The sequence below is a fragment of the Pinus tabuliformis genome, chromosome 6, assembly GCF_031772625.1.
Source record: "Pinus tabuliformis cultivar Carrire ecotype Pingquan chromosome 6, CPIR1, whole genome shotgun sequence".
In the NCBI taxonomy this organism is placed as follows: domain Eukaryota; kingdom Viridiplantae; phylum Streptophyta; class Pinopsida; order Pinales; family Pinaceae; genus Pinus; species Pinus tabuliformis.
Genome location: NC_142292.1, coordinates 1,125,706,307 through 1,125,732,639, shown reverse-complemented (window position 1 = coordinate 1,125,732,639; position 26,333 = coordinate 1,125,706,307). Strand labels below are relative to the sequence as shown.

The 26,333-nt window shown below is 40.4% G+C and overlaps 2 non-coding genes and 1 pseudogene across 2 annotated transcripts; all 3 read right to left on the bottom strand.

Moving 5' to 3' along the window:
* Positions 1-531: 531 nt before the first annotated feature.
* LOC149262834 (25S ribosomal RNA) lies at positions 532-3,941 on the bottom strand. The gene has a single exon (XR_016261395.1). It is a non-coding gene; the product is annotated as a 25S ribosomal RNA (ribosomal RNA).
* Positions 3,942-4,187: 246 nt separating this feature from the next.
* Positions 4,188-4,341, bottom strand: LOC149262833 (5.8S ribosomal RNA). Its single transcript, XR_016261440.1, has one exon. It is a non-coding gene; the product is annotated as a 5.8S ribosomal RNA (ribosomal RNA).
* A 2,708-nt stretch (positions 4,342-7,049) lies between these two features.
* Positions 7,050-8,843, bottom strand: LOC149262832 (18S ribosomal RNA; annotated as a pseudogene).
* Positions 8,844-26,333: the final 17,490 nt, after the last annotated feature.

The window sequence follows — 26,333 nt, the reverse complement described above, 5'->3', positions numbered from 1 at the left end:
GGAAACCCCAAGTTTCCTAGGCTTGGGCACTAGGGCGCAACATGGAAACGCCAAGTTTCCCCGGGTTTGGGCACCTGAGCGTGACATGGAAACCCCAAGTTCCCCATGTTTGGGTGCTGGGGCACGACATGGAAACCCAAATTTTGGGCCCTGGGTGGAAACGCCAAATTTTGGGCGTCGGGGCATGACATGGAAACCTAAATTTTCCCAGGCTTCGGTGCCCTTTCTGTCACAACATGGAAACCCCAAATTTTGGGCATCGGGTGGAAACCCCAAATTTTTGGCATCAGGCGCTACATGAAAACCCAAAGTTTTGGATGCTAAGTGGAAAACCAAAATTTTGGTCATTGGGGCTCTACGTGGAAACCCCAAATGTTGGGCGCTGGGGCACAACATGGAAACGTTAAATTTCCCTTCCCCAACCAAAGCATTTCTAAGATGCGAGCAATAAAAAATTGTCATTTGTAGGGAGAGGCAAAGGTGGGAGTGTTGTCTGGATTTGTTTAAATAATTTGTGACAAGAGCGAAGCTCTGAATCGAGGCGACCAAAGGTTGAATCTCAGTGGATCGTGGCAGCAAGGCCACTTTTCCACTTACAAAACATTGTCGTGTATTTAATTCATCTGCAAAGGATTCTTCTCAATGACCATTTGGAATTGAAACTCAAAGCTACCTCGACCGAGATGCTTCACGGTCATGGATTGCAAATGATAGGGACCCATGGGGGCAACAAATAGACACCCCTACTATGGGTCGACATATAGTCAAAGAGTGACATGCACCGTGTCTAGCGTGGATTCTGACTTAGAGACACTCAGTCATAATCCGACACATGGTAGCTTCACGCCACTGGCTTTTCAACCAAGCGCGATGACCAATTATGTGAATCAATGGTTCCTCTTGTACTAAGTTGAATTACTATTGCAGTGCGGTCCATCAGTAGGGTAAAACTAGCATGTCTCACGATGGTCTAAACTGAGCTCACGTTCCCTATTGGTGGGTGAACAATCCAACACTTGGTGAATTCTACTTCACAAATATAGGAAGAGCCGACATCGAAGGATCAAAAAACAATGTCGCTATGAATTCTTGGCTACCACAAGCCAGTTATCACTGTGGTAACTTTTCTGACACCTCTAGCTTCAAATTCTGAAAATCTAAAGGGTCAATAGGCCACGCTTTCATGGTTTGTATTCATTCTGAAAATCAAAATCAAATGTGCTTTTACCCTTTTGTTCCACATGAGATTTCTCTTCTCGTTGAACTCATATTAAGACACTTGTGTTATCTTTTAATAGATGTGCTGCCCCAGCTAAACTCCCCACCTGACAATGTCTTCTACCTGGATCGACATGCTGAAATATGCCTTAAGGCCAAAAACAGGGGCAGTGCCCCATCTCCGCCCCACGAATAAGAAAAATAACATTAAAAGATGTGGTATTTCACTTGCACCGAAAACGACTCCCACTCATTCTACACCTCTCAAGTCATTTCACAAAGTTGGACTAGAGTCAAGCTCAACAGGGTCTTCTTTCCCCACTAATTCTTCCAAGCCCTTTCCCTTTCCCCTGGTTTCGCTAGATAGTAGATAGGGATAGTGGTAATCTCGTTAATCCATTCATGCGCATCACTAATTAGATGACAAGGCATTTGGCTACCTTAAGAGAGTCATAGTTACTCCCATCATTTACCCGCGCTTGGTTGGATTTATTCACTTCCACATTCAGAGCACTAGGCAGAAATCAAATTCTGTTAGCATATGCATGGACCATCACAATTCTTTCTTTTAATTAAAAATTTGGATTCCCCTTGTCCATACCAGTTCTAAGTTGACTGTTAGCTACCTAGGGAAAAGCCCTTGATAGGGGGCATTCTACGCCCGTAGCCTAATCAGCATACGACTGCTTGCCCTCGCCGTGAGAGCAGCTCAGGTAGACTACCAACAACCCATGGGTTGAGGACATAGACCCCTAGGTGTAGCCATCGGAGTCAATCCTTTTCCTGAATTTACAAATCTATTTTGCTGACTTCCCTTCTGTTATGGATTATACTGACTAGAGGTTGTTCATGTTGGAGACCTAATGCGGTTATGAGTACAACTGGGAATGACCAATACTCGGTCCTCCAAATTTTCAAGGGACTTCAAGGGTGCACCGAACACCGCAAGATGTGCAGTGCTCTTCGAGCTGCTGGACCCTATCTCCGGGTGAACCAATTCCAGGGTGGGAAAGTTGTTAAAAGGAAAAGATAACTCTTCTCGGGGCCCTCGATGACGTCTTCAGATTTCCTAATGTTGCCACCCGCTTCCATGTCCCAGTTCGAGAATATTAACCTGATTCCCTTTCGATGCTCATGCAGAGTGCACCCTTGATACAAGGCTTCCCCATCTCTTATGATTGAATAACCCATGTCCAAGTGTTGTTCACATGGAACCTTTCCCCACTTCAGTCTTCAATGTTCTTGTTTGAATATTTGCTACTACCACCAAGATTTGTACCAAGGGTCGATCGACCCAAGCTCACACCCAAGGTTTCTCAATGACCCCCACATCCTCCTACTCATTGATGCTAGGCAATTTCTCCGATGGTTGAGTATATGTTGCATGCTTCAGTGCCATCTATTTTTAGGGTTAGTTGATTTGGAAGGTGAGTTGTTACACACTCCTTAGCAGAATTCGACTTCTATGACCACCGTCCTGCTATCTTAATCAACCAAAACAATTTGCAGGATACAGGTTAACGTGAAATTTAGCACTATAACTTGACTTTCAGTTCATCCCGCATCACCATTTTTTCTTACCAAAAATGGCCCACTCGGAGCTCTTGATTCCATGGCACGGCTTAATGGAGTAGCTGCACCCTCTTACCTATTTTAAGTTTGATAATAGGTCAAGGGCGTTACACCCCCAATGCCTCTAATAATTTGCTTTACCTGATAAAAATCGCACATGATCTCTATCTACCCTGAGGGAAACTTCAGAGGAAACCAGCTACTAGATGTTTCGATTAGTCTTTTACCCCACTACACAAGTTAGACAAATGATTTGCACGTCAGTATCTTTACGAGCCTCCACCAGAGTTGCCTTTGGATTTGCCCTACTCAGGCATAGTTCACCATCTTTTTGGATAGAATAGATGTGCTCGCACTCAAACCCTTCGTATAAGCTCAAGGTCGGTTGATGATGCACCCCCCAAAAGAGGGGATATTGCCTATCAACTTCCTTACACCTCACAAGTTTTCAAACCCACCAACTCACACACATGTTATACTCCTTATTCCATGCTTCAAGATGGGTTGAATGGAAAGCCCACCAACTAACACCACGAGTGCACAAGTGCACATGGCCTGCCACAAGGGTACACGCTTCGTTCCTCGACCATTGCAACGAAAAACCAACAGGTAGTATTCCACCCACGCTTGTGACAATGCAACAACTCGTGTTCATTTGCACCTCAATTCGAGTAGCGAACCATCATGAGCCATTCCACATCTGACCGAGATGCATTGACAACCTCCATCTACCTCCCTCCTGGAAATTTCAAGCACTCTTTAAATCTCTTTTCAAAGTCCTTTCATCTTTCCCTCACGATACTTGTTCGCTATCAGTCTCTCACTCGTATTTAGCCTTGGACAGAATTTACCACTCAATTAGGGATGCATTCCCAAACAACCCGACTCACAGACAACACCTTGTTATGTGGCAAGTTCCTGGCCCAATGGGGTTGTCACCCTCTTAAGTGGCCCTTTCCAAGGGACTTGGCCTAGGTCTGCCTCTAATGACATTTCTATAGACTACAATTCAGGTGAAACTTCCACCCAATTCTCTTTCTACGCTCTGCTCGGTTCACTGGCCACTACTAGGGAGAATCCTTGTAAGTTTCTTTTCGTCCACTTAATTATATGCTTAAACTCAGCACGTGTTGTCACCTATGCTGAGGTCGCAAGTTGGAGCTAAATACACCCTACCCGATGGGAGGACAAGGGAGATCAAAGAAAGTTTGACCGATGCCACACAAAGCCTGCATCATTTAATGCCGACTTCCCATCCAAGGGGACAATATCACCACTTGCCGAAGCACACCACGAAACATCTCTTGTGGTATTTCAGCCAACCATACTGCATTGGGCACAGACGAATAGCTCCGTTGCTCCCTAACATATTGCAGGGAGCGTGTTTGAAAGGGATGCGACACTTAGACAAACGTGCCCTCGATCGAGGCCTCAGACACAAATTGCATTCAAAAGCTCGATGATTCATGGGATTCTGCAATTCAAACTAAGTGTCACATTTCTCTATGTTCTTCATTGTAACAAGAGCCGATATATCTATTTCCGAGAGTTGTTTCCACGTATTACTGACAAATCCGCCACAACACTGAATAAGGGCACCCTCCATGACAAATGTAAGGCTGAAGTCCAAAAGGAGGAAAGGTAGAAAAACACATGAAAGAAAGAGAAACAAAGGTGTCTACCCCCTCACAGGAGGAGACTCAAACATAGAACAGTCTTCTCGAGCCCCATACCCTCACAAAAAGGGGGGAAATGTATGGAACAACAATCAAGAAGGACTAGGGTGGCCACCCTGGGAGCGTGCACTACTTTTAATCCTTCTTGAGAACTATTCCATAATAGTTCCCCTTTTTCTCTATAAAGATAGGGACTAAAATAATGAATGGAAGAAAACAAGGTGAAAGAAATAGATATCAAACATGGTTACCGGCTCACAAGGGGAGGCTCAAACAAAGCACAAGCATTCCAAGCCCCGTTCCTTCGTAAAAAGGGCAGGATTGAATTGGACGATGATCAAGAGGGACTAGGGTGGCCACCCGGAGAGCTCACACTATGTTTCGTCCTTCCTCAACACCAATTCATAACAATCCAACCTTTTCTCCATAACGCTAGGGGTCAAAAGGAAGAATGGAAGAAAAAACATGAAAGAAAGAGATATCAAACGTGGCTACTGACTCAAAAGGGGAGGCTCAAACAAAGAACAAGCTTCCCCAACACTGTGCCATCACAAAAAGGGGGAACTATATGGGACGACAATCAAGAAGGACTAGGGTGGCCATCCTGAGAGCTCCCACTATGTTTCATCCTTGTTGAACACCAATCCACAAAAATCCCACCTTTTCTCTATAAAGCTAGGGGCCAAAAGGAAGAATGGAAGAAGAAAACATGAAAGAAAGAGATATCAAACGTGGCTACTGGCTCTTGAGGGGAGGCTCAAATAGAGAACAAGCTTCCCAAACCCCGTGCCTTAACAAAAAGGAGCGAACTGTAGGGGACGACGATCAAGAAGAACTAGGGTGGCCACCCCAGGAGCTCGTACTGCTTTTCGTCCTTCCCGAACACCAACCCACAACAATCCCACCTTTTCTCCATAAAGGTATGGGCCAAAAGGAAGAAGGGAAGAAAACAACATGAAAGAAATACATATCAAACGTGGCTACTAGCTCATAAGGGGAGGCTGAAATAGAGAAAAAGCTTCCCAAACCCCATGCCTTCGTAATAAGGGGAAATTGCAGGGGACATAGGTCGAGAAGGACTAGGGTGGTCGCCCTAGGAACTCCCACTACTTTTCATCCTTTCCATACACCAATCCACAACAATCCCTCCTTTTCTCCATAAATTTATGGGAAAAATGAAGAAGGGAAGAAAATAACACCAAAGAAACAAAGTCCCAAGAAAAGAGAGAGGCTCAACAGCACGGTGAGGAGATGTTTCCTAACCAAAAAGAAAGAAAACAAGGCATCCAATGAAAGCATCCCACCTCTTCACACCCTCCCACACACACTATGAAACAACACCCTTTCTAGCTTATAACATAACAAACAACTATCAAACAACCAAGCAAATAAATCACAACCTAAACTTGACCACTAGAAAAGACCATGAAAAGATGAGGGCCACAATGAGAACAATGTTTGGAGCATGATACTAAGAGGTAAACAACCCCCCAACCCAGCACAAGGCTTCAAATGAAAAATACACTAATACAAACCCACCTTGCTATTGCACCCCTCCATGTACAAAACACCCAACAACATTTCCATCGAGAAAGTCAACAGGGGTTAAGAATCAAACTCCGAAGAGGAGTTGTCACAGGCCAACACTCAATGCTGGAGAAAGCCATGAACCACAAATACATCAGTGGTGCAAGTCCACTAATGATAGGGATGTCCTCAAAGTGCACACCTCGAAACCAAGAAATGACCAAGTCGCACAAAAAACCCAGAATCCAAAGGGAAAAACAAAGACACAACACTCTACTTCTTTCCTTAGAAGGGGAGTCGCTCACAAGAGGACGAGGAATTCCCTTGATGGCAAAGGCATGAGATAATAATGCCACCTCATGCCCATTGGTGGGGAAAATTATGATCTCAATGGAGCTGAGACTGAGGGAGGGGTTTTTCATTACCTAGACACCCAACCCTTCCACGAGGGCATATCGAGGAATGGTCGAGAGGACTAGTGTTTCTAGCCCAATGGGTTGAACTGCTCTTCATCCATCCCATATTGACCCGACCTCGACAATTTCCCCTCACGAAAGGTTTGAGGTATCAGACACACATGCAACCACTTCTTTAACCCAACCACCCGCAAAAAATCTCACCCAAGCAACACATAAACCACCATCGCCTTCTCAAGAGAACCAACTATGGAAGCCCGCACCCTAGGCCCATGCATTTCAACAAACAAAAGATTGAGCACCACTACTACAAAATGAATCTAAATGTATCCATCGTATTTCCCAAGCACCTCAACTACAAAAACCATGCCCAGCTGAACAGATCATTGAAGAGGGCTCCCAAGAAACAAACTTCCAAACCCCCCTATAGAAATACATTGGGGGAAAAAAATAAAGGATGGGTGGGAAAAGCACAAGCATGGCTTGCAAACACACAAAAAAATACAAGCATGACCTCAAGATAAGCAACCAACAATGTTCCCGCCAAATAGGAAACCCACTCCCCTAGATACACACCACACAGGCCCACATTGCAATCAAAACCTACCAGACCTAAACCAAAAAATAAAACCCTTGCTCTCAATGATCCTACCACAGGTTCACCTACGGTAACCTTGTTATGACTTCTACTTCCTCTAAATGATAATGTTCAATGAACTTCTCACGACGTCGATGGTGGCAAACCACCATCGTTGATACATTCCAAACACTTTACTGGATCATTCAATCAGTAGGAGAGATGAGCGGTGTGTAAAAAGGGCAGGGAAGTAGTCAACACGATTTGATGACACATGCTTACTAGGAATTCCTCATTGAATACAAGTAATTGCACTGTTCTATTCCCATCATGATGAAATTTGAGAAGATTTACTAATCCTCTCGAACTAGGAAGAAAAACTCATTGGCTGCATCAGTGTAGCACGCATGTGGCCCAAAACATCTAAGGGAATCACAAATCTATTATTGCCTCAAACTTCCATGGCCTAAACGACCATAGTCCCTCTAAGAAGCTAGCCACGAAGGGGAACCTTCGCATAGCTAGTTATCAGGTTAAGGTCTCATTTTTTATCGGAATTAACCTAACAAATCACTCCACCAACTAAGAACGACCATGCAACACTACCCATAGAATCAAGAAAGAGCTCTCCATCTGTCAATCCTTACTATGTTTGGACCTGGTAAGTTTCCCCTTGTTTATTCAAATTAAGCCATAGGCTCTACTCCTTGTGGTTCCCTTCTGTCAATTCCTCTAAGTTTTAGCCTTGCGACCATACTCTCCCCGGAACCCAAACACTCTGATTTCTCAAAAGGTGTTGGCAGAGTCCTTAGATCAACATCCACTGGTCCATGGTCGACATCGTTTATGGTTGAGACTAGGACAATAGTTGATCATCTTCGAGCCCCCAACTTTCATTCTTGATTAATGAAAACATCCTTGGCAAATTCTTTCGCAGTGGTCCATATTTCATAAATCCAATAATTTCACCTCTGACAATGAAATATGAATGCTCCCAACAGTCCTTATTAATGATTACTTCGGTGCCGAAGGCCAACATAATAGGACCAGACTCCTATCATGTTATTCCATGCTAATGTATTCAGATCATAAGCTTGCTTTGAGCACTCTAATTTTTCCAAAGTAACAGTGTCGAAGATACGACCCAACAAATTAAGGCCAAGAGCATGCTACCAACAAAAGGGACAAATGGGCATGTGCACATCGAGTAGGTAGTCCAACCTTTATGACCCAAGATCCAACTACGAGCTTTTTAACTACAACAACTTAAATATACATTATTAGAGTTGTAATTACCGTGGCTGCTAGCACTAGATTTTCCCCCCAATGGATCCTCATTAAGGGATTTAGATTGTACCCATTCCAATTACCAGACTTGATGAGCCAAGTATTTTTATTTATTGTCACTACCTCCCCATGTCAGGATTGGGTAATTTGTGTTCCTGCTACCTTCCTTGGATGTGGTAGCCATTTCTCAGGCTCCCTCTCCGGAATCAAACCCTAATTCTCCGTCACCAGTCACGGAGAAATTGAAAGTTGATAGGGTAGAAATTGGAATGAAGCATTGCTAGCACAAGGGTTGTGCGATCCGTCGAGTTATCATTATTCACTAGAGAAGCAGGCAAGCCCACAGTGACCTTTTATCTAAAAAATACATCCCTTCAAAAGAGTCAGGACTTGGTGCACGTATTAACTCTAGAATTACTATGGTTATCTGATTAGTATGGTACCATAAAAAAAACTATAACTGATTTAATGAGCCATCTAGAGTTTCACAGTTTCAATTAGTTCATACTTAGACATGCATGGCTTAATATTTGAGACAAGCATATGACTATTGGTAGGATCAACCAGGTTGCACCCTCCCACTTCAAAGGGCATTCCGAGCACTCTCTTACCAAGAGCCAACCTGAACACTCATCAACTCAAAGATATATCAAAATATCATGTAAAAGTTTTATGCCTTGCACCTCTTGCATCCCAAGAAGGAAACACACACAACATGCCAAGGACATGGCAAACAAATGGGTAGACGTGCCATGTCATAATGCACCAAGGCCACTTCAGAGTTTGCAGCCATGCCCCAACCAACAAAAAAATGAGAGATCACTCACCCACTCCCTTATAAATGCCTCCAGAAACCTCCACGCCTCGCACTGAGGCCACCTAGGAGTCCACCCAGACAGCAACAATGGTGGATGTCAATCTCTCGATCAACTGTGGCAACCCTGATGAAAAGGAAATAAATGGAGAATGACCAACCATGCAACCTCTATATTATAAATGAGCCCAACCCCCCCCCCCCCCCCTACACCGAGGCTACCTAAGAGTCCACCAGGATAGCATTAACGGTGGATCTCACTCTCCCAATTGCCTATGGCAGCCTCGATGTGAAGGAAAAGGAAAGAAATAAAAATAGGATGACTGACCACAAATCCTATCTTAGAGAGCCCATACAAACCTCCCTGCCCTGCACCAATGCTACCTAGGAGTCCACCCAAACAACAACAATAGTGTATCTTGATTGGATGATCGCCTATGGTAGCCTTGATGCAAAGGAAAAGGAAGGAAATAATACAAGAGAAATCAAGCACGCAACCTCCCTCAGAAATTTCCGCAGACCCTCCCCTAACTACACAAAGGCCACCTAGGAGTGCACCCGGATAGCAGCAATGATGGACCTCAATTGCATGATCGCCTACAATAGCCTCAATGTGAAGGCAAAGGAAAGAAATAAAACAAGACTGACTGAGCCCACAACCTCTTCTAGAAATGTCCCCCATCCCTCCTCGCCTTGCACCAAGGCCACCTAGGAGTCCACCTGGATAGCAATAATGGTGGACCTCGATCACTTGACCACTTGTGGAAACCATGATGCGAAGGCAAAGGAAGAACATAAATACAAATCAAGAGGCTCTCTACATAATACAAGAACATATCCAAATAGGACGAGCAATCAGGCAGCTTTGCACCCCATGCACCCTACGTACAAGAAACCTAGGAGATTTCCCACATCTTTACCAAGTAGACAATGAATACTTTTCACCTACGACCGCCACCACACAAAGGAGGGAGGTTGAAGCATTCCAACTCGAAATCATTCTTTCATATAGCCCCCACCATCGACGTAGCAAGCTTCCTCCCCATTGGACCATGATCGCATACAAAATTGAAACAACAAATACCCATAAACGTTGTGGCTTAACATTTACAATCGCAAAAGTCTACCACTCACATGAGATGCAAGGAAGAAGACGACCACTCACTGAAACATATGGGCCACCACATCTATCAAAACCTCATGGCCAATGCAACCACAAACGATGTGAACTTTGAAAGGAATGCCAACCCTTAACTTTACAATAAGGAGAACATCTCCTCACATTGCCTGACAGAAAAAGCAAGCACAGGGGGGTGGGGGGGGGGGGGGGGGGTAGGTGGTTTACAACCAAAACCGTTCCACGTTCCTCTTAAATGTATTCATCTCAACCGAAAATGCCAACATAGGTGTTGAGCTAATTTATGTTCCTAAACTAACACAATTATTTATTATCAATCTGGGTTGTTTATTCTTTGAGGAAAATTCACTATTTGTGAAGATCTAATATAACCAACCTTGAAAGATAAATGATTAAAAGCTAAAGAAAATATATCTTATAACTCTAATTCAATCAGCTCAAAAGAGAAAACATTGAAAGGGTTCTTGAACTCAAGAAGTCCACTTCCACCTCAGTTATTACTTAATGAATTAGAGATTGCAACCAAAAACTCAAGATGCATAAATTATACATGAAAGAAGCTCTTAACTTAAGAGACACATAAAGTTTTCCATCATAATTCATTCATCCCAAGATCTAAATCTAAATAGAAACAAAACTATTTGCATGTAAACAAAAGAAACTAGTTCTGATTCACCATTTCATAGAGGGAATGCCCAACTTGAACATTTGTTTTCCAACTCAATTAGATGATGAATAAACCATTAACAAATAAAATCAATCACTATGCATAACCATAAAGCAATCTGAAATAAGACTTTGAAAAACTAAAGCTACAATCAACCAAATTGCAATGAAATAAAACTAGTTTAACTTGGAAGTGTACTTAGCTTGGAGTGGGGGCCCTCCACCCTTGCCTTGCACACTTTTGAAGATGATATCAGAAGCTTTATATCAGTCACACATCCATGTATTGAGCAGCAAAAATGAGAATAGCACAAGTCTTCAAACCAAAATATTACAGCATAAAAGTATCATAAGTCAATGTCTTGAGCCATCAAAGTTGTGGCTCTTAAATAAGGAGTCTCATGAAAAAACTTATCTACATTCACTCTAACAAACCTAGCTACTCTAATCCATCTATCCAAGTCGAATCCACTCCCCTCATCCCAAGAAATATGACTAATATCATGGAATCTCAAAACTGCCCTATTTAGATGGGATTTCTGGATGACTAGTCATGATTGACTAGCTCCAAATAGGCATAATAAAGCTCGTTCTATTGGAACCAAGCATAGGTGGCTTGGTCCTAGTTCCCAAGCTTTCCATTCATGTATCCCATTCGTGCTGAAGTGGCCTGCATCCATATCAACCATGAAGTGATTACGGGAATTTCTGAAATTGCCAAAATTGCACTTAAAATCAAACTTTTATAAAAACTTTAGAAATTGACAAATTAAAGCTAAATACCTGATTAGACATCAAATATTCATTAAAATGGAATGAATGGAGTGAAAATGGAGGATAAATAGATGGTTAGGTAAGTTTCTCAAAGCAAAATAAGATCAAAACTAAGGCCCAACATCTCTCCCTTGCTTATGATCAAGCATGTCCCCATGCTTGCTTGCTCCTCTTGGATCTTCTGCCTTCTGAAGTGGATGTTGTACCTGTAGCTGTTTCCCTGTTCAAACAATCAATTTATGTTTCCTGCTTTACCTTCAACATTGCTGCTTTAACCTTTTGTTTCTCATATTTGGCCTGCCACATATTTTTGTCCTTTAACCATTTGAATGATTGCTTGGAAAGTAATTCATTTGTTCTTTTCAACCTGCTTACTTCTTCTTGTAACTTTTCATTTGTTTTGATCAGCTTAGCATTGTCCTTTTTATGTGCCTTATTCTCTGTTTTTAATTGCTTTTCCACAATTTTGCTTATTTCTATCTGATCAGTTAAGTCTTGGATTTTGGCCAAATTAATTTCCTTTTCAAAGTCCTGGGTGGTTTTCATTAATGATTCTCCTGCATCATTATCATATGTGGAATCCCTTTCAAGGGGTTCTTGTGCCATATCATGTTCTTCTGGTTTTCTAGGAGAATATGCCTCTACTTCTTTTTCCAAGTCAATAGAATTCCTATTCCTAGGAACAGACATGACAGATGTTTCAGTCTCATGCATGGCCATATTTCTAGCTCTTGTTCTTGGATATAAGGGAGAATTCATCAAGCTCCTGTTTTCATGTTCTACTTTGTCCTGTACCCCAATAATCTGTTCAGTAAAATGATTTTTATTCATGAATTCTTTCCACTCTAGGCCCTTTGATCTCACCTGGTGTTCCACTAAGATTTTGATTAACCCCTGATGATATATCTGTGGTGCCTTTGGCCTATGCTCCTGTTTCACTGTTTCAATCATTTTCACAAGACTTTTGTATAGGAAATATGGTAGATTAATCCTATCATCCCCTTTGATATGTTGTAGTAATCTAACATGATATAAGTGAGCAATGTTGTATCCACGATCACAAGTCAAGAACTTTTGAATGACCAAGACCAATTCCCCCCATGGTTCATTAAACCACTCCCTGGGTATCCCTTTCGTCCTATCAAATGTCCCCTTCCGGTTTTTCTCAAGGAAGAAAGTCCACGCTTTCTCCTTGAAGTGTAAACCTTTATGATACTTCTCCCCTATCATTGGCAAATCTAAGGCTTTGGACAAGTACTCTTGAGTTACTGGGACAATGATTTCTCCTACTTGAGTCTGGTCTTGGCTGAAATTATTGATAAAATCTTTAGTTATCTGCTCAGAATGGCCATTAAACTTCTGTAAAAATCCTATCATCCCTGACTGATACAGTTTTTCTACAGTTTCTTTTCCCCAGCTTTCTATCTGAAATCTTGGTTCTACCCGGTTTGTCATGATTTCTGTGAACCAATCAATATAGGCCTCTGCTGTTACTAACTTCATTTTAACAAAAATTATGACTATTGTTTTTAAATGAAATTCTGGAAGCAACGAGGCTTACCTTCCTCCTCTGACTCAACTTTACTCTGTTTGACTCTGCCTTCTTTAACCTCTGCTATCTTTCCTCTGCACAAGCATTGTTTCAATTCCTTGTTTAATGCAAACAACACCTGAATATCTTCTATCAATACACTGCTCTCTGTTTGTTTTTGAAAATTAAATACACATGCAGCAATAACCATGTTTACTCAGCTCATAAAAAAAACATGAGTTACTGTGTATTTAAACAAAAACTTAAAAAAAATTTGGCTCTCGGCCTCACAACAGATACTCAAGAACACTCTCGGCCTAATCTCATTTTATCATTTTTTCACAAAAAATTGACTGTGTAATGTAGCAAATACTGCACATGGACTCAATCAACAGAGTTATAAGCTTAGAGGACCTTTCACATGCGCTCGGCCTCATTATGCTCACTGCTTATAAACAATGTCAAAATTAAAAAAAAAAAAAAAAAATGCAGATTACAATTCTCAATCCTTGGCTTCAAAATTTTAAAAAATCTCGGCCTCAAGACACAGAACAATGCAAATTTTGGCATTCAACTAAATATTGCAGTCAACATAGCATGTATGCAACCAATCCCTACGGATTTAAATCCTCTGTAAATGGCACAAATACATTAAAATCTCAATACACAGGCGCGCAGTGAAGGCATGAATGCATGTCACTTGTTTTAAATATGCGCAATCTACAACATTCCTCTGTTTCACATTTAACAATCCAACCTCTTTTGGCATATAATAATGCGTTCCTCTGTTTGGCAGCCCATAACACATACAACAATGCAATCAATAATAACAATGCGTCCCTCTGTTGGCAGCATTACATATTCAACATTACTCAACAATCTGATTTCGTTTGGCAGTCAACAACACATATGACAAACATTCCTCTGATTTCATGCGTTCCTCTGTTCTGGTCAAACCACATATTAACATGCATAAAACACATGACAGAGACCAGCGCGCAGCAAAAAGGAAGGTTAAATGCAACAATGGTTTAAACAATCAGCGCTCATATATAAACAACCTTCGGCACTTCGGCATTCAAACTAACTCTCCGCGTTTGATGCATTATATTCCATATTCAATTCGAATTCTTATAACGTGTTATGCATGCAATATCTAACTTTAAATGCTGGACGGTTGACCACTGTTTCTACACCATGATTGACGCATAAAAATCCGTTTAATCTATCCATAAGCGCTGTCATCTTGGAGTTATCACGGTTTTAGTGTTACCTGACTGTCACTGGGCACGTGGAATGTAAACAAGCAATTCAAATCCCTTTTTCCTCGGTCAGTCAAACTGGTGGCAAAGCAACAAAATCTATCAGTTTAATGGTGAGGACTCATACATATCTACAGTCGCCGAGTGAAATAAACTCCAGTCTTACCTTGCTTGATTCCAAAACTCGGCTTCCTCTTCTCATTTAACTCGGATTTCTTCTTTAAAATCACCTCAATACACTCCTTTCTCCTTTTACTATGCTGCGGCTTCAAACACAATTTTCTGAGCTATGGCAATGAGGATTTGTGATTTGAACAACGTAGGGGAGGTTAGTTTATGACCATTTCACCGCTGTACCATACCTCTCATTCATTGGTGTTGCTATGCGTGGTTACATGGCCGTCCTCATTGACCAGTCGCCTGACTGAGTCATGAGGATGGCCGTATTATTGTTTCATACGCATATCTCTTCCACCACTACACCATCCAATATCCATAAGCTGCCATGACACCGTGTCAAACCGTACCTACGTGTTGGCCTGCGTGGTGTTTATGGGTTATCGTTTTGTTTATTGCTGCGACCTTTGTTGATTATGGCCACCATCGTGCGCCTTCATTGCAATGACATTTGCATACATTATTTCATTACCTGGCCGCAGCACTGCTGTTTGATTATTATCATATGGCTGGTTACGTAAATGTGCCAAATACATCCCTTATACTCCATATGATATGCGCCCAAACTTTAACCTTTGCACTTTAAATATCATAGGTTTGCATTGGAAATTTATATGCCATAATGTTTGTTTGAATACCATGTTTCTCCGCTATCATTCTCTAATGCTTACGGCCTCCACCTTATATCATTCCTTTGCAACCCATGAACTTTATTATCATAACCCTCGGCCCTTCATAACTATGCTATATGCTTTTGGATATGCGCATTTGATTTGTGTATATTCCTTATACCTCCATGTTATATGCGCATTACCTTATACCTCAATGTATTTGATATATGCGTATATTATATTCTCTTTGCAACATATATACCTTATACCATTAGCTTATGCACATGACTTTAGCGCATATATAAACTTATGATATATATGTTTAATGCCTTTGACTTATATAGCGCATAATCTTTATAACATAGTTTTATAATTTTAAAATGACCATTGGGGTCATGTTTAAAATTATAATCATTCTAATGCTCTGAGTTTATGTGTAGGTGAAAAGAGTTGTCCTAGCTTGATCTTTTTGCTTTTAAGGAAAATACCTAGGGTTATAAGAAGATGTATAGGAAATGTATGTGAATGAAATGGAATATGTATAGGGAATTTGGGGTATATATTGGGAACGAATATTAATGAATATTTGCAGATACTAACTTCAATTAGATCAAAACTAAAAGTTTCTAAAAAAAATTTGAATTTCAAGCACAAAATGGCTATGAGTATACTCCCTTGAATGTTGTTTGTATAGGTGGAATGTTAAATGCTGTTTGTACAGGTGGAATGGAATCCAAAATGTTGTGGATAAATGAAAAGAAGACTTTTATTACTGCTCCTTGTTCACTATGCTCCATGTCTTGAATTGTTCAGGTCCCTTTGTACCAATATTTTCATCTTAGGTCCCTCTGCAATGCTTCTAGAATGTTGTGTTGGCTTTGATCTGGTTCTGCTGCAACAAGTTTGCTTCAGGTCCCTCTGTAATAATGTTTCATCTCAGGTCCCTCTGGAATGTTATGTTGCTTTGATCTGCTGCAGCAAAGTTTGCTTCAGGTCCCTCTGTAATAATGTTTCATCTCAGGTCCCTTCACGTTCCGCTGTGGACAATACACTACCTTAGTTGTTCTAGCTAAAAGCTTGCTACAAGACTCTCCCTTGCTGAATGTTTGACATGTCCTCAAGTCAATTGTGGAAAGGTCCTGCATTGAAATTGTGTGAGAATAGTAGAACAAGAATATAGAATTCATAGAGTCCAGGTTTCCCTGGTTTTCCCCTATGAATTCGTGTTTGCATGGTGCCAGTTGCCTAGTTTTCACCAGCAAACAAATTATTTTTTTATTATTTTTATATACCTTTTTTTATTTTTTATATATTTTTTTTATTATTTTTTATTTTTTCTATTCTTTTTATTCTTTTTCCAAACTGGAAGATGGCGGAGCCATGATTTCCAGTCCTGTTTCTCCTACCAATTGTTTCATGAATGCCTCTTTGCTGAGAGGCTGATGATAAACTTTCAGCCTATGTCCGTTTACAACAAATGAGGTGGGGTCCTGGTCAATCGTCTTGATCTTTACTGCTCCATTATCAAAGATTTCTTCAATTTCATATGGCCCTAGCCAATGTGTTGTAAACTTTGCTTTGAAATCCTTGAATTTGGAATCAAATAATAAGGCCCAATCTCCCTTATGAAATGTCTTTGTTTTAATGTATCTATCATGCCATTTCATTCTTTTTTGTTGAACTAATGTTGTCTGTTCAATTGCTTGTTGACGATGTTCATCCAATTGGTTAAGTTCCATGATCCTCTGTTGTTGTGCTTCAGTTAGGTCCATGCCCAATTCTATTGCTAGTCTATAGGTTTGTATCTGAAATTCAATAGGCAATAAGGCTTCTTTCCCATAGACCAACTGGTATGGACTAAAACCAGTTGTGTTTTTCCATGTGATTCTGTAGGCCCATAATGCATCCTTTAACTTTTCAGACCAATCTTTTCTATTCAGCTGCACCGTCTTAGTCATGATATTTTCTAAGACCTTATTTGTGGATTCTACCTGACCATTTGCTTGAGGGTGATATGGAGTGGACTTCCTATGTTTAATCTTGTATTTCTCTGTCAGATCCCGTACTAACTTTGATGTAAATTGTGTTCCTTGATCTGTTACAATTTGTCTAGGTACTCCATATCTCACAAAAATTTCTTCAAAGAGGAAGGTTACCACTGTGTCTTCTGTCGCTCTGCTCACTGCTTTGGCCTCCACCCATTTGGTTACATAGTCTATGCACACTAGGATGTACCTTTTTCCATTTGATGGTTGATTAATGGGTCCAACAAAATCAAGTGCCCACTGCTCAAATGGCTCAATGAGGACCTGCGGTTTGAGCGGCATTTCATATGACATGATGGGTCTCCCTATTCTTTGGCAACTGTCACATTGCTTGACATATGCCTTAGAATCTTTGAAGACAGATGGCCAGTAATAGCCCAATTGCAGCACTTTATATGCTGTTCATTTGTCTGCAAAATGGCCACCACATGGTTCATCATGACATGCCCTGAGAATATCTATTATTTCATCTTCACGTACACACTTTCTAATCATTAGATCTGAACCAGTATAAAACAAATCACCATTCACCTAGCTATACCTAGAACTTTCTCTAACAATTTTCTTTCTTTTCTTGCTCGTGAATTGAGTTGGAAATTTTCCAGATGACAAATAATTGGCAATATCTGCAAACCAAGGTGTTTTAACTGTTATGGCAAATAGATGTTCATCTGGGAAGTTGTCTATAACTGGATTTGGGTCTTCAGGTGATTGTATGCGGGACAGAAAGTCAGCCACCTGGTTTTCTTTACCTGGCCGGTCTTGGATTGTGATGTTAAATTCTTGCAATAACAGGAGCCATCTAGTAATTCGTCCATTAGTGATGGGTTTATTCATCAAGTATTTTATGGCTGAATGATCTGTGTGAATAAAAACTTGATATCCTGTTATATAATGCCTGAATTTGTTTACTGCATGTATGACGGCTAACATTTCCTTTTCCGTGACTGTATAATTTGTTTCTGCAGGTGTCAAATTCTTACTGATAAAGTATATTGCATAATTGAACAAATTTTCTTTCTGTCCTAGCGAGGCACCTATCGCAGTATCTGATGCGTCAGTGGAAATATGGAATGGCAAAGACCAATTTGGCCCTCGAAGTATGGGTGCTACTGACAACTTATCTTTTAAAATTTGAAAAGCATTCTGACAGCTATTCGTCCATTGAAATTCAACATCTCGTGCTAATAGTTTAAACAGGGGTTGAGCTATTTTGCTAAAGTTTTCAATGAATCGTCTGTAATAGCCCGCATAGCCCAAGAAACTTCTGACCTCCTTTTGTGTTGTAGGTGGCATCAGGTTAACTAGGACTTGAATTTTGGCTGGATCCACCTTAATTCCTGAGCCGGAAATATGGTGTCCCAGAACTATACCCTCTGTCAACATCATATAGCATTTTTTGTTACTTAATGACAGATTTGTTTCGACACATCTCTTCAAGACTTTATCAAGATTGTTAAGACAATCATCATATGTATTTCCATAAACAGTGAAGTCATCCATATAAACTTCCACACACTCATGGACTAGATCAACAAATATCGCAAGCACTGCCCTTTGAAAAGTTGCAGGTGCATTGCATAAACCAAATGGAAAAACATTATATGCATAGGTTCCCCATGGGCAAGTAAATGTAGTCTTGTCTTGGTCTTCTGTTGCTATTCTAATCTGGTTGTACCCACTAAACCCATCCAAGAAAGAGAAGTATTTCTTTCCAGCCAAAGAATCTAGCACCTGGTCAATGAATGGTAAAGGAAAATGATATTTTAAGGTAGCTTTGTTTAATTCTCGATAATCTATACATACCCTCCATTTTCCATTTTTCTTTGGTACAAAAACCAATGGTGAAACCCATTGACTATCTGAAATAGGATAGATGAATCCAACATTTAACAGTTTTTGCAGTTCCTCTTTCACTATTTCTTTCATCATAGGATTCATTCTTCTTTGAGGTTGTCTAACAGGTTTAAGTTTATCATCTGTATAGATGTGGTGGATACATGTGGTAGGATGGATTCCTTGCATATCAGTATAATCCCAGGAAAATGCTTTTGTTCTGCAGTAATGCAATTACCTCTTGTTCTTGTTTTGATTGCAGCTGGTTTCCAATATTTAAATGTTTTCCAGGATGTACCTCAATTGTTTTGATTGTTGGGTTGGTAACTGTGTTTACAGGAAAGATGTCTACCAAAGAGTTCTGCAAAGTTCGAATAGTACATGTTTCCTGAAAACATTGATTCAGAAGTTCATTTGCAGCTTCATATTGAACTTTCCTAAGCTGCTCTGAAATACTTGGTTCTGAGATAAAAAGGTCCATCAAATCTTCATTCTCCTCTTCTTCTCTAAAATCAAAGAATTGATTGATACTTAAAACCGCTTTTGTCTGTTGCTTTTCCTGAGTTTCAAGTATTGATTCTAAAGAAGTGGTTTGTGCAGGTGAATAAAGAGTGATATGTTTCCTTTCATCTCCATGTGAAATTATCATACTTCCAGATCTGCATCCTATGAAGGCATCAGCAGTGGCTAACCATGGTCTGCCTAGTATCAGGGGATGTCCTCCCAAGCTTGTCTTTGGTTGCAGGATCAAAAAATCAACAGGATATTCCCATGAATCCAAGGAGACTATGATATCTTCTAACATTCCTTTAGGAACAACTTTAGATCTATCTGCTAATTCCAAGACTGTTGAGGTTGATCTAATGTTGTTTAATTGCAAATTTTTCATTGTCTCCATTGTCATTACGTTTATAGCTGCTCCCAAGTCTATTAATGTGTTTGGTACAGAGAAATTATTTATTGATATGGTAACCATTGGGATACCAGGATCAATATATTTTTCTATTATAGTTTGAGTAGACATGATACTTGCTAATTTACCAATGACTTGGATTGTTGCAGGATCCTTTTTCTTTCTTTCTTTCCTAATGCACAATTCCTTTATTGTTTTTGCATATATCAGTATTTCTTTAATGGCTTTTAATAAAGGAATCTTAACATATGCATTTTTTAACTCATCTAAGATATCAAATTCAGGAAGGGTTATTTGATTTTGAGTTTGTTGTTCTACCAACCTTTCAGGATAAGGTGGTGTTTGTGTTGTAATATTTGTTCCTTTCTGATTTTGTACCCTAGTTTGTTCTGTTTCAGATGATTCTCCTTGTTCAGTTGGTTCTTCTATAATTGGAGGAGAATCCTTCTTAAGTACTTTTCCAGACCTTAAATGGACATCATCAAGAGGAAGAATTGAATATGCAGGATAATATGTTGCTTCCTCTACAGTATATGCAGATTTGTCCACTTTGTTATTCGGATTGGCCACCGGTTGGGATGGTAATTGCGTTGGTTTGGGTTGATTTGAAGGTAACTGTAACTGTTGTGGTTGTGTTAACAATGGTGGTGGATTCTGCTGTTGGAATGGATATGCAAAATTTTGTAGCGGAAATGGCATGGATGGAGGATATGATGGGTATGAAAATGGCTGTTGGTACTGTTGTTGGTAATGTTGTTGATACTGTTGAGACTGTTGAGGTTGTTGGTTTCCATAACCATATCCCCTCCAACCTTGTGCAGGTTGTTGTGGAGGCCAAGCTTGCCATGGCATTGGAGGGGTCCAAGGATTATAAGATGGATAAGCATAATTTTGCTGAGGGATTTGTGACTGATTTGGTTGGGGCATTCTAGGTGGCCATGGTCTTCTTGGTGCAACGTAATAGAAACCTTTTGCTCCTAGAATTTCTTCCATTGAATTAGTTTGTAAGTCTTTCAATGTTACACAATTTTCTGTGGAGTGATTGCCTGTACAAAGACCACACACTTGAATGCTATCTAAAGGACAGTCTCTCAAAGGATGTTTCTTTTTACATTTTGAACAAAATATTGCTAAGGCTTGTTCTTGTTCTTCTTTCTTCTTGTTTGCCTTTAGCACATCTACTTGTGTCCCTAATGTACTCAAAAGATCTGTTTTGAAATTTTCCAATAGACTTCCTATTTCAGCTCTTGTTATCCCTCCTGCAGCTGACTTTGCTGCTTTAGAACTTACTTCCCTTCTTCCGGTTTTTGATCTTCCTCTAGAATATTTCTGACATAACTCGACAATTTCATCGAATGGAAGATTTGAAATATCTCCTTTACCCATTACATTCAAAATGTCAAGGTACTCATCTCTTATGCCTTTGAGGAAGATTGTGCGAACAGTTTCTTGATTTAGGGAATGTTGTTTAGACTTCTGAAGATTATATGCAAATCGTTATAAATATTCTTCTAGATTTTCATCTTCTTACTGTGTCATTCTAAACACATCTTCCTTTGAATCTCTAGATCTACAATAAGGCTGATACTTCTTAAGGAAGACGGTTCGCATATCATCCCAGGAGGCTATTGTTTGTTCTCCTAAACCCATAAAACATTTTAAAGCTGTTGCCTTTAATGTTGCAGGAAAAAGACGGATCTTATGAACATCATCAGTATAACCATATGTTCTACATAAGATATCGAATTCAAACATGAATGAATCAGGATCTTCTGTAGACATTCCATAGAAGTTTGGCAACACAGAAGGTGGAATGTTTTTCATTTTTACTTCTTCTCCTAGTATTGCGCTTGTATCTATTATCGGGAAACCAAAAGTAGATTCTTGGTCAAGTCCATCTTCTTGTCTTTTCCTGTCATTTTCTAATTTCCTATCATTTTCGTGTTTCCTTTCTTCCTCTCTCTTCCTTCTCCATTCTCTTTCCTGTCTTTCATTTTCAGCTCTTTGTTCTTCAGGAGTAAGATGAATGGATCCATGTCCCTCTTCTGCCATTGGTTGAGTTGTTTCAATTTCAGGTGGAGGTTCAAGTTGTGGGAAGATAGGAGGATCGATGGATGGAAAAACAATTTGTTTTCCTTTCTCTTTTGGTTTTCCGGAAGTGGAGAATTTTTGCTTTGCTTCCCAAGCTGACAAAGTTTGCCTTTCAATCAAGGTTAATCTTTGGCCACTTCTTTGTTTTTCTATCAGCTCTTCAATGATTGGATTACCAGTAACAGGTGTATGTGATGATCCTATCTCTACTTGTGGGGGGTTTTTGATAAATCTACCTTGAGGAGCTCTAACTCTAGGCATAAAGAAACATAATTAAAGAAATAAAATGTAACTAATGTTTTTGTTTATTTTGGATTTTATCTCTCTATTGACTATGCCGATATTTGCCTCCCCGGCAACGGCGCCAAAATGTTGAGCTAATTTATGTTCCTAAACTAACACAATTATTTATTATCAATCTGGGTTGTTTATTCTTTGAGGAAAATTCACTATTTGTGAAGATCTAATATAACCAACCTTGAAAGATAAATGATTAAAAGCTAAAGAAAATATATCTTATAACTCTAATTCAATCAGCTCAAAAGAGAAAACATTGAAAGGGTTCTTGAACTCAAGAAGTCCACTTCCACCTCAATTATTACTTAATGAATTAGAGATTGCAACCAAAAACTCAAGATACATAAATTATACATGAAAGAAGCTCTTAACTTAAGAGACATATAAAGTTTTCCATCATAATTCATTCATCCCAAGATCTAAATCTAAATAGAAACAAAACTATTTGCATGTAAACGAAAGAAACTAGTTCTGATTCACCATTTCATAGAGGGAATGCCCAACTTGAACATTTTTTTTCCAACTCAATTAGATGATGAATAAACCATTAAAAAATAAAATCAATCACTATGCATAACCATAAAGCAATCTGAAATAAGACTTTGAAAAACTAAAGCTACAATCAACCAAATTGCAATGAAATAAAACTAGTTTAACTTGGAAGTGTACTTAGCTTGGAGTGGGGGCCCTCCACCCTTGCCTTGCACACTTTTGAAGATGATATTAGAAGCTTTATATCAGTCACACATCCATGTATTGAGCAGCAAAAATGAGAATAGCACAAGTCTTCAAATTAAGTCTTCAAACCAAAAATATTACAGCATAAAAGTATCATAAGTCAATGTCTTGAGCCATCAAAGTTGTGGCTCTTAAATAAGGAGTCTCATGAAACAAACTGATCTACATTCACTCTAACAAACCTAGCTACTCTAATCCATCTATCCAAGTCGAATCCACTCCCCTCATCCCAAGAAATATGACTAATATCATGGAATCTCAAAACTGCCCTATTTAGATGGGATTTCTGGATGACTAGTCATGATTGACTAGCTCCAAATAGGCATAATAAAGCTCGTTCTGTTGGAACCAAGCATAGGTGGCTTGGTCCTAGTTCCCAAGCTTTCCATTCATGTATCCCATTCGTGCTGAAGTGGCCTGCATCCATATCAACCATGAAGTGATTACGGGAATTTCTGAAATTGCCAAAATTGCACTTAAAATCAAACTTTTATAAAAACTTTAGAAATTGACAAATTAAAGCTAAATACCTGATTAGACATCAAATATTCATTAAAATGGAATGAATGGAGTGAAAATGGAGGATAAATAGATGGTTAGGTAAGTTTCTCAAAGCAAAATAAGATCAAAACTAAGGCCCAACAATAGGAAGAGTACAAGCACAAGAAACTGACTCCATAAATAGTTGAACATTGAAGAAGCTAGCCGTCACAGGGAGCCACACCACAACAACCCATACAACTCCGAGAACTTAGAGTAGAATGGGAATTTTTCACATATGCCTCCCAGGACAAGCATGGCCAACATTACCACTAATGTGCTACCGAATTGGTATGGAGAGAAGATGAAAATTGGCCACCCTACAAATGACCCAAGGCCATTCTTCAGGTAAACCTGAAAAACCAAATCAATTACCAACCGACCTTTCACATGAAAAGAAAAAACCTCCCCACTAAATAGGGAGGAGGTGAACAATATAAGGAGGAGAAAATTTCAATGGAGCCACACATGGTTGTCCAACCCAGAAAAAATTTTCTATTCACAACAACCGAGGGGCACGATAGAGACATAGGCACGATGGAGTTTTGGGGCTTCCATCTGGTACACCAAGAATGAAGGGATAAAGGAGTGTCGATAAAACTTATCATTTTTATCATTCGTATGGGCATGAGGGACATGGACAAGCATGGCCAACATTACCGATCATGTGCTACCAAGTGGCGATGGAGAGAATATGGAAATAGGCCAACCTACAAATGACCCAAGGCCATCATTTAGGCAAACCCAAAAAAACAACTCTATTACCAACCCACCTTTCACACGAAAAGCAAACCTATCACTTGTATCATCTGGATGGGCACGAGGGACCAACATGAGCTAGGGAGCCACACCACAACAACCCATACAACTCTAATAACTTGAAGGATAGAAGGGGAATTGTTCACATATGCCTCTCAGGATGAGCATGGCCAACATTACTGCTCATGTGCTACTGAGTAGGGATGGTGAGAGGATGAAAATCGGGCACCCTACAAGTGACCCAAGGCCATTCTTCGAGAAAACCCAAGAAACAACTCAATTACCAACCCACCTTTCACACGAAAATAAAACCTATTACTTGTATCATTTAGATGGGAATGAGGGACCAGGACAAGCCAAGGAGCCACACCACAACAACCCATACAACTCTAGGAAATTAGAGAGAAGAAGGGGAATTATTCACATATGCCTCTCAGGATGAGCGTGGCCAACATTACCACTCATGTGCTACTGAGTGGGGATGGAGAGAAGATGAAAATCGGCCACCCTACAAATGACCCAAGGCCATTCTTCAGGCAAACCCAGAAAAACAACTTAATTACCAACCCACCTTTCACATGAAAGGAAAATCTACAACTTGTATCATTTGGATGGGCACGAGGGACTAGGATGAGCTAGGGAGCCAGACCACAACAACCCATACAAATCCAAGAATTTAGAGAGAAGAAGGGGAATTGTTCAAATATGCCTCCTGGGACAAGCATGGCTAACATTACCGCTCATGTGCCATCGAGTGGGGATGGAGAGAAGATGAAAATCGGCCAACCTACAAATGACCCAAGGCCATTTTTCAAGCAAACCCGAATAAACAACTCAATTACCAACCCACCTTTAACATGAGAATCTGACTGAGGGGCCAAGATGAGCACGGCCAACATGACCACTCATGTGCTACTGAGTGGGGATGGAGAATATATGAAAATCGGCCACCCTACAAATGACCCAAGGCCATCCTTTAGGTAGACTCGAACAAACATCTCAATTACCAGACCACTTTTCACATGAAAATAAAACCCCGCTAGACCCACTCGAACGAGTTTATATGGTTCACTCACATGACCCGACTTAACCCAACCAAACAAATTTTCATGGATGCCCTCACACAACCTGACCCAATCCGACCCATGTGAACAAGTTTACATGGGTGCTCACACCTCACCGAGACAAAGGAATAAGGGAGAGTCGGTCAAACAGGCGGCACAAATGTGTACAATGCCCACCCCCAGTCACAACTTAGCATTTTTGAGATGGGCACATGTGCCTAGGCATGCTCTACGAATGACTTGACTGAATTCATTTACATGAGCGCCCTCAAACGACTTGACCGAACAAGTTTACATGGGTGCTCCCACACGACACAACCCGACCCACTCGAACGAGTTTAGATGGGCACCCTCACATGACCCAACACAACCCAACCCAACCAAATGAGTTTACATGGGTGCCCTCACATGACATGACTCAACCTGTTCGAACGGGTTTAAATGGGTGCCAACACCCGACCGCAATGAATGCACAAGAGAGAGTCGGGAAAAAGGGCCACACGAACATGCACAAGGCCCACCCCCAGTCACAACTTAGCATTTTTGATACGTGCACTTGGCCCTGGGTGTGACATGGAACGACCGATTGAACTAGTTTACATGGGCACCCTTAAATGAACCGACCAAACAATTTTACATGGGTGCCCTCAAATGATCCAAATGAAAGAGTTTACATAGCAAACGACCAACCCGAAAAACATTACACGAGCACCCTCAAATGACCTGCCTGAACTAGTTTACACAGGTGCCCTAAAATGACCTACCCGAACGAGTTTGCATGGAAAACAAAGGCACATGGGAGAT